This window comes from Pteropus vampyrus, unplaced genomic scaffold (assembly GCF_000151845.1).
Source record: "Pteropus vampyrus isolate Shadow unplaced genomic scaffold, Pvam_2.0 Scaffold311, whole genome shotgun sequence".
Taxonomy (NCBI): domain Eukaryota; kingdom Metazoa; phylum Chordata; class Mammalia; order Chiroptera; family Pteropodidae; genus Pteropus; species Pteropus vampyrus.
Window position 1 is genome coordinate 768021 of NW_011889092.1, and position 8927 is coordinate 776947.

Below are 8927 nucleotides of genomic sequence, written 5' to 3' on the forward strand. Positions count from 1 at the left end.
GTAGGCTGAGACCACACTTGGAAGATCAGGGGCACTGTGGAGCACAAAGCACACCACCATCCCCAGGGGTGATGAGACAGCCCTGAGATGGTACGTATTTTGGCAATAGATACGATTAAAAAAGAAACCAATATTATTGAAATTTAATTATCGAGTCATGAACCCCCAAACTGAGCCTTGAGCTTCCTCTAGTCTCCCATAGTCAAGGCCTTCCCTCTATTATATCACAGAGTTTAATATCACATCCCTGTCCTCTTTAATCTTCTCTGTTCTGTTCACATATATTTATTGAGTCCCTATTATATAGACTAGACATTGTGCTATGTCCAGGAGATCCATTAATGAAAACACAAAGTTCTTCCATTATGGAAGGAAGAGAGAGGAAAAATATAGGAAGACCAACAAATAAGCAAGATAATATGATAAATTCCAAAGGAAATAGCATGTTGTAATAGAAATTACAGTGTACATGACAGGGGGAGTGCTGGTCAGGGAAGTCCTTCTAGAGAAGATAATGTCTAAGCTATGACATGAAGGAGGAGAAGGAGCTAAACTCCAAGAGGAAGCGCAGCCTAAATTGAAGGAACAGCTAGTTCAAAAGCCGTGGGGCAGGAAGAACCTGGTTTATTTGAGAGCAAAGAGGCTGAGCCTTAGTGAACAAAGAAGGGGGACTGATATGAGAATATAGAGAGGAAGACAGGAGCAAACATACTGAGTGTGATGGAAGCTCTCGGAGAGTTTTTGACCTCCCCCCAAAAAGTTGAATTGATGTGATTTATGTTTTTAAAAGCTCACTCTGCCTGCTGGGTGAAGAATGGCAGGAAGACTAGTTAGGAGACCATAACAGGCAGCAGATGGAAGTGACTTGGAAAGGGGAAGTAGCAATAGAGATGGTAAGAAATGGATGGATTTTGCATGCATTTTGGAGATTTTAATTAACTTCCTGATGGACTGAGTGTAAATCCTAAGGGAAAGGCAAAATTTAGGAAAGGCTCTCAGGTTTCTAGCTTGAAGTGGAAGCATTTGCATATATATACATGAATTCTTATATTATATATATATTTGCACATATATATTTATTTGAATATGTAAAAAATACTTCTTGAAGGCTATGTAAGAAAGACTTCCACAGAAGGTGTGGTAGATTACAAAAGATGGCCACAAATTCCTCCCACTCCCTGTATGCATGGCCTGTTGCAATGTGACTTTGCTGCTCCTCCCGTCAAGAGGTGGAGTCTGTGCTCCCCCACTCCCATGGCTTTCTGGCTAGGTAATTTGCTTTGACCAATAGAATGCAACTGAAATGATGTCAGAGTTCCAGGCCTGGTCTTAAGAATCCTTGCAGCTTTTATTCTTTTTCTCTTGCTGCCACTGAGACCACCATTCAAAGAAGCCTCTTTGAGGATGAAAGACCACAGGAAAAGAGAGGCCCAGCAGACAGCTAGCCTGAACAGCCACACATGTGAGTGAGGCCATCTTAAACCTTATAGCCACAGCCCATCTGCCAAAGGACTGAAGTAGCATGATTCGATCCAGGTGAGACCAGCCACTGCCCCTCTGGATCCAGCCCAAATTACTGACCCACAGAACTGTGAGCAAATAAGGTGGTTGTTGCTTTAAGCCACTAAGTTTTGGGGTAATTTATTGCACAATAAAAGATAACTGCTACAGGAGGGAACTGAGCAGCTGAAGAACAGGCATGGGAGAGAGATTTTTATTCACTGTTTTGTATCATTTGAATTTTGAACTTTTTGAGTATATTTCCCATGAATTCTCAAAAAACTTTATGCCGCATTCAGGGCATAAAAGAAATCTTATTTTGAACTCAAAGAGTACAGTTTTAATTGACTTATTATTACCATTGATTCTTTTTATCAACTTTTCTTGAAACAGAACATACATATAGAAAAGTATACAAATCATAATACTACAGCTTGATGAAATTTTCATAAAGTGAACAAACCTTTGTAACTAGCACCCAGATCAAGAAACAACTGCCTTCTTCATGCCCTCTCCTAGTTGCTACCCACAAGGAGATATATATGTATATATGTATATGTACATGCATATGTGTATATACATGTGTTTTTATATACATATATGTACATATATGTGTTTAAAGTTAATGTTTTTTATTTACATATATTGTATTTATTAACAGAAAAGTAGTTTCATCTCCACTAAATACATTCGAACAAATTTTCAAGAATGTCATTTTAAAAGTACATCAAGTTATTTGCCTTCTTCACCAGGGCACCCACAGATCTCCAAGTGGCCCTTGTGCTTGTTGATCAGGGTAGAACAGAAATATCTTGAGCTGTTTGGTTGAAGCCAAACCCCTGCGATTGGGAAGATACGTGACTATCCCCTTGTGGCCATACTTGGTTGCTGCACCCAAGCCAAGCACCCAAGTCAGTACAGGTCTTTACAATGCTTTTGCCAAGGCGAAGAACTAGAAAAATTGGACTCCGTTGTGGGCTGGAATTTTAGAGCAACCCTTCTGGCCAAGGTGACTTGACAGTCCCTGGCTTGGGTAGCACCTATAAAATTACCTTCGAGTCTGGAAGATGATTTCCACCTCACTTTCTTGGGGCGGAGATTAGAATGGAGAGGAGGAGGGGGCAGCTGAAGTCTTCTGAAAAACAACCAGCTGCTAGAGATTGTTGCCTTGGCATTCTTAGGACACAGTATTTGAGAGGCCCCTGGTTGTGCCTTTACAGCAGAAGGCCTGAAGCCCTGCTTCTCTGGAGTTTCTCCTTCCCACATGTGAGCAGGTGCAGAAAGGAAGACAGAAGTGAACATACACTGAGTGTGATAGAAAGCTGTGGAGAGTTTTTGACAAAGAAATGACATGATGTGACTTATGTTATTAAAAGCTCACTCTCTCGGGAGGTGGAAGAAATTGGTGATTTCTTGAGACGAGACCTGGTAGATTAAAGGCCATGTAAAGTGGATCCTCTAGGGGGGTCTCCAGGAGTAGAGGGTATTGCTGAGCATTGTAGGCCTTGCCTCCCACTTATCACACCTGGGGCCTTACCCAGCATGCAGCTTGAGAAGCAAGTCTGGTTGAAAAGACAGAGGTAGTTAAGTTAGCAAATATTGACATTGGCCAATTCTAGTTTATGTCTATTTTGTCGCTACCTTAATTAACGTTTCCTCTTTGTGTAACACTTTGTCATGAAGGAGGTTATGGGACACATACCACTAGACCCACTCAGCAGTGCAAATATAAAATAGGGCATAATAGGGGGAAACATAAAAGAGGAGAAGTAGGGCACAAGCAGTCTCTAGAATTCTCATTACCCCACTGCACCGTGGCCAGAGTCTCAGTAGAAAGGGCCCTGTTCCAGTAATGCCAAAATGAAGAAGTAACATATTTTGCTGACATGAATGATTTAAAAAAAGGAAATTTTGAAAAAATTTTCAATTATAGTTGATATACAATATAATATTAGTTTCAGGTGTACAACAGTGATTAGACATTTCTATAACTTACAAAGGAATTTTTAAATAGAGTGGATATGGGGAGGGAACAGGTATGTCACTGCGTCACACTGGAAGCTCCCCTGTTGAGGAAGTGGCCTAGTTAGAGGGAGCCCCTAGAACCCATTGACTGATACCACTGGGCTAATTCAGATGTGCTGAGCTGGCTGTCTCGGGAGAGGAAACGAGACTCTAAGACTATTCAGATATGTCCTTCCTCACATTTAAAAAAATATTATGTGACAATTAGTATGTTTTTGGCTGTAACTGAGTCTTCTTAACTGAAAGTGACGTAAGCCATAGTTTTATAATCTTGCTTAACAGAAAGTCAGCAGAACAGTCCCTAGATTGACTCAGTGGCTCAACCTGTCACCTAGGACCTTGACATCTCTCCCCTCAGCCACGCTCCTTGGCAACATCCTCTCTCAAGGCTGCATGATGGCTGCTGCAGATCTAAATATTACACCGTTACACAACAATATACAAAATCTTCCCCCTCGTCTCTCTCTCTTTTCATTTTTATCAGGAAGGGAAATTTTTCTTAAAATTCCACCAGGAGACTTCTCTTTTCATCTCACTTGTCAGAACTGGGGCACACAGGTTCCACTAAATCAACTGCAGGGGATGAGAACTATCACCATGGCTGGCTTGGAAAAGTCACGATTCATCCTATCAACAGGGAAGAAATAGAGAAGTCCTATTGGAAAGTGACCACTTGTATCTGCCATTACATTTTTTTCCCCTTTCTTTTATTACAGAAGTCGTATATCTTCATCGTAGAAAATTCGGGAAATCCATAGAAGGATAAAGAAGAAAATAAAATCTCCTAATATTCTACCACCCAGATCCAACCACTGTCTTATCCATTTTGCACTTACTTTACCCATCTGTACTCCACTCCTCTCAGCCCCCTCCACCCTCATTTTGTACCAGTCCTTTAAAGCCACCCAGCCACTTTCAAGCACATAAAAGTTTGTTATAGGCCATGGCCCCAAACTTCTCCCTTATCTTTTTTTTTTAACTGTGAAAAAAAAAAAGTAGAAATAACAGAGTGCATATAATGGATGTGTATAGTTTAAAGAATAAAGATGTAATGAACACTTGTGAACCCACCACTCAGCTTGAAAGATAAAGCATTACTAACACTTCGAGGCCCTGATCACATCCCCTCCTTTCTCTTCCTGAATTTGCTATTGCTTGTAGTATTGGTCAGTTATTGCTATAAAAATGTCATGTATTGCCTCACAACTCAATGAAAATTTATCTCATGCTCATGGTCCGCAGATTAACTGCTTTGCACTAACCTAGGTTGGGCTCGGTGGGGTGGCTCTGCTTCAGATTGTGGTTTGGCTGGGTCTGGCTCCAGACTGCAGAATGGATCCAAGTCTGATCTACGTGTCTCTCATTATGCTTGGATCAGTGTCTACCTGGGGCATAGTCTTCTGGAAGCTCACCAAAGTGTGAGAGCCATGTCAAACAGCACAAGCACATTTCAGGCACTGCTCATGTCATGTCCACTAACATTCCACTGGCCAAAGCAAGTCATACTCCCAAGCCCAACCTCTATGGGGTGGGAATTACAGTCCTTTCACAGTGGATGGAGGTACAGTGAATATGTGCTAAACCATAATCCAGACTATCACAAACATGTCTTTGGTTTTCTTCATGGTTTTACCAAATAGCGATATATCTCTGAATAATACATTAGTTGTTTCCTTTTGTTTTTGAAGTTTATATAAATGGATTCAGAGTAGGTATGTTTTCTCTGAGTTACTTTTCTCCTGTCTCCTCCATAGTAGCTCTCTCCCTATTTTATTAGCCAGAATGCTTGGTTGTGAACACAGACACCAATCCTGGCTCACTTAAAGAAAAGGAATTTATTAGAAGGGTGTTGGACGGTTCACAGATTGATGGGAAGGTTAGAGAACCAGGCTTAGGAAGTGGACAGGACACAGATAAGTAGTTGTCTGGGGCTAGAGATGAAGGGGATATCCCTGTAAATGGGCACAAATAAACTTTTTTGGGTATTAGAACTATTTTGTATCTTGATAGTGATGGTAGTTACACAGGATATACATGTTTATCAAAACTCACCAAACTATACATGTTAAATGGGTATGGTTTATTGAATGTAAATTATACATCAAGTTTAAAAAAAGGACCTGCTTCATTTAATAATAATTTTAAAAAGTCTGTAGTGGCTTTAGTGTGAAGAAAGCAACCATGGGGTTCTCTCCAGACCAGTTTTGTATGATTTGGAGTACATTCCTGGTTTTCCTGTTGATTCTGTGAATTCCCCGATAGTCTTTTTTTTTTTTTTTTAATATAACAGGTTTATTGAGATAATCTCGATAAACAATTCAATGATTTTGAGTATATTTCCACAGTTGTCATCAAAGTCAATTTTAGAACATTTTCATCAACCCAAAAAGAAAGCTTTTAGCAGTCACTCTCCATTTCCCCCCAGTTCTCCATATTAGTTTGCTAGGGCTGCCATAACATAGTACCACAAACTGGGTGGCTTAAAGCAACAGAAATTTATTCTCTCATAGTGGTGGAAGCTGGGAGTCCCAAATCAAGGTGCTGGCAGGACCATGCTCTCTCTGCAGGCTCTGTGTCTTTCTTTTAGCTTCTCATGTTGCTGGCCATCCTTGGTGTTCGTTGGCTTGTAGGTGCATCACTCCTAGTTGCTGTCTCTGTTATCACATGACATTCTCCCCTGTTTCATGTTTTCCCATGGCATTCTTTCCTCTGTGTGTCTGTTTCTTTTCTCTTCTTATAAAAACATCAGTCATATTAGATTAAGAATCCACCCCACTGTAGTATGACCTTATCTTAATTTATATCTTAATTATATCTACGAGGACCCTTTTTCCAAGTAAGGTCACATTCACAGGTACCAGCAATTAGGACTTTGACATATCTTTTTGGGGAACACAATTCAACCCTCTCTCATTCCTAGACAACCACTAACTTACTATCTGTATTTACAGATTTACCTATTCCAGACATTTTACATAAGTGTAATCATATAATATATTTTATTATAATACACAATCATATAATATATAGTCTTTTCTGAATAGTTTTTCATAGCATAATGTTTTCATCTATGTTGTAGCATGTTGTATCAGTACTTCATTACTTTTTGTTCCAAACAACAGTCCATGGTATGGATATACCACATTTTGTTTATTCATTCATTAGTTGCTGGACATTTGGGTTGTTTCAATTTGGCTATTATGAATAGGGCCGTGAACATTTATGTACATATTTTTTGTGTGTACATATGTTTTAATTTATCTTGGGTATATACCTAGTAGTGAAATTTCTGGCTCACATGGTAATTCTATGTTTAATTTTATGAGGACCTGACAGACTGTTTTCCAAAGGATCTATACCATTTTACATTCCTACAAACGATGTATGGGGTTTCCAATTTCTCTATATCTTTGCCAACACTTGTTATTATGTCTTTTTAATTATTAGTCATCTTAGTAAGTTTGAAGTAGTATCTCAGTGTGCTTTTGATTTGCATTTGCTTAATGACTAATGAAGTTGAGCATCTTTTAATGTGCTTACTCCCACATTCTTTAATAAATTCCTTTCCTTAAATCAGCCAGAATATTTTGTCATGTTTTTGTTGCTTACAACTACAAATCTCTGAAACTTTCCTGAAAGTCTCCTTAAGAGATGTCCGTCTTCTGAGTTGGCTGTGAGACTAAGAAAGGAGTTCTCTAAGGGTCCTTTGAGTTTCCCTCTAAGGTCCCTGAAGATCTCACAAGTACAGGAGTTCCATTTCACAGAAGTCTTCCAAAGTCACTAAGGCTCTCAGGGATGAGAAGCTGTTTCCTAACTCATTCAATCAACTTGCTGACTCTCCCTACCTGTTCCATACCTGGCTCTGTGTCTGGGGTCCTGCCTTCAAGGAGTTCATCACCTGCTACAGAAGACAGATGTAGACATAGTTGGTCACTACTCAAAGTGGTCGGTGCTACTGCAGAGGAAAATGCAAGGGCTCTCTATCCCTAAAAACAGGAGGCTTCTTAGAGATGTAGATAGCTGAGGTAAGTCCTGGAGGACGAGTGGGAGATAGCTAGGTGAAGTGGCAGGACGCATTGTGGTATTCAAGAAATGTCTCAGACAGAGAGGCAGCTTTTTATTAGTGATAATATAAGTTCAACTGTTATAGCAATGATCTTACAGGACCTAAATAGTTCTTTTTAAAAAAATTTATTTATTTTAATTAGTTTCAAGTATACAGTATATTGGTTAGACACCTATATGGTTCATAAAATGATCACCCCAATTGCTCCCTCTCTCCCCTGACTCTCCACCTAGCCAACGTATCAATGCTAATTGCATTCCCTATGCTGTGCTCCCCATCCCTATGACCATCCATCAGCTACTAATTTGTATTTTTTTAATCCTTCACCCCATTTTCCCAACCCCCAAAACTCCCTCCCCTCTATCCAACACCAAACTGTCCACTGTATTTGTGAGTCTGTTTTTGATTAGTTTGTTCTTTTTATTCCTTAGATTCTGCATATAAGTGAAATCTTACGGTGTTTATCTTTCTCTGTATGACTTAAAGACCTTCTAGGTCTATCAAAGCAATACCTTTTCCATCCCTTTCCTTTGAGTCTGTGTGTTTTTTAATCTGAAGTGAGTCTCTTGTAGGCAACATGTAGGGGTCTTGTTTTCCTTTCTATTCATCTATCTTTTGTTGGAGCACGTAATTCTTTTCCATTTGAGGTACTTATTAATAGGAATGTAGTTGTTACTATTCTTTATTCCTGTTTTTGATACATGTTTTTTCTTCTTAAAGAAGTCCCTCCAACATTTCCTGTAATACCGGCTTGGTGGTGATAAATTCCTTTAGCTTATTTTTGTCTGGGAAGCTCTTTATCTGTCTTTCAACTCTAAATGATAGCTTTGCTAGATAAATTATTCTTGGTTGTAGATCCTACAACCAAGAGTGGGTCTTCATCACATCGAATATTTTGTGCCAAGCCCTTCTGTCCTGCATAGTTTCTTTTGAGAAATCAGCTGTGTCTTATGGGTGTTCCTTTCTAGGTAACTATCTGCTTTTCTCTTGCTGCTTTTAATATTCTTTCTTTGTATTTAACCTTCGGCATTTTAATTTGATATGTCTTGGTGTGGGCCTCTTTGTATTTCTGTTTTTTGGGGGATTCTCTGAGCTTCCTGGGTTTTTATGCCCATTTCTTTCACCAGGTTAAGGAAATTTTCCATTATGATATCTTCAAACAGCTGTTCAACATCTTGTTTTCCTTCAATTATGCCAATCAGATGCATATTTAGACCCTTAATAGTGTCCCATGTGCTTCTTAAATTATTTTTGTAGTTTTGGCATCTTATTTGCCATTCAAATTGAGTGTCCTTGGCTTTCCTGTCCTCTAGATAAGGCATTTTATCCTCTTCTT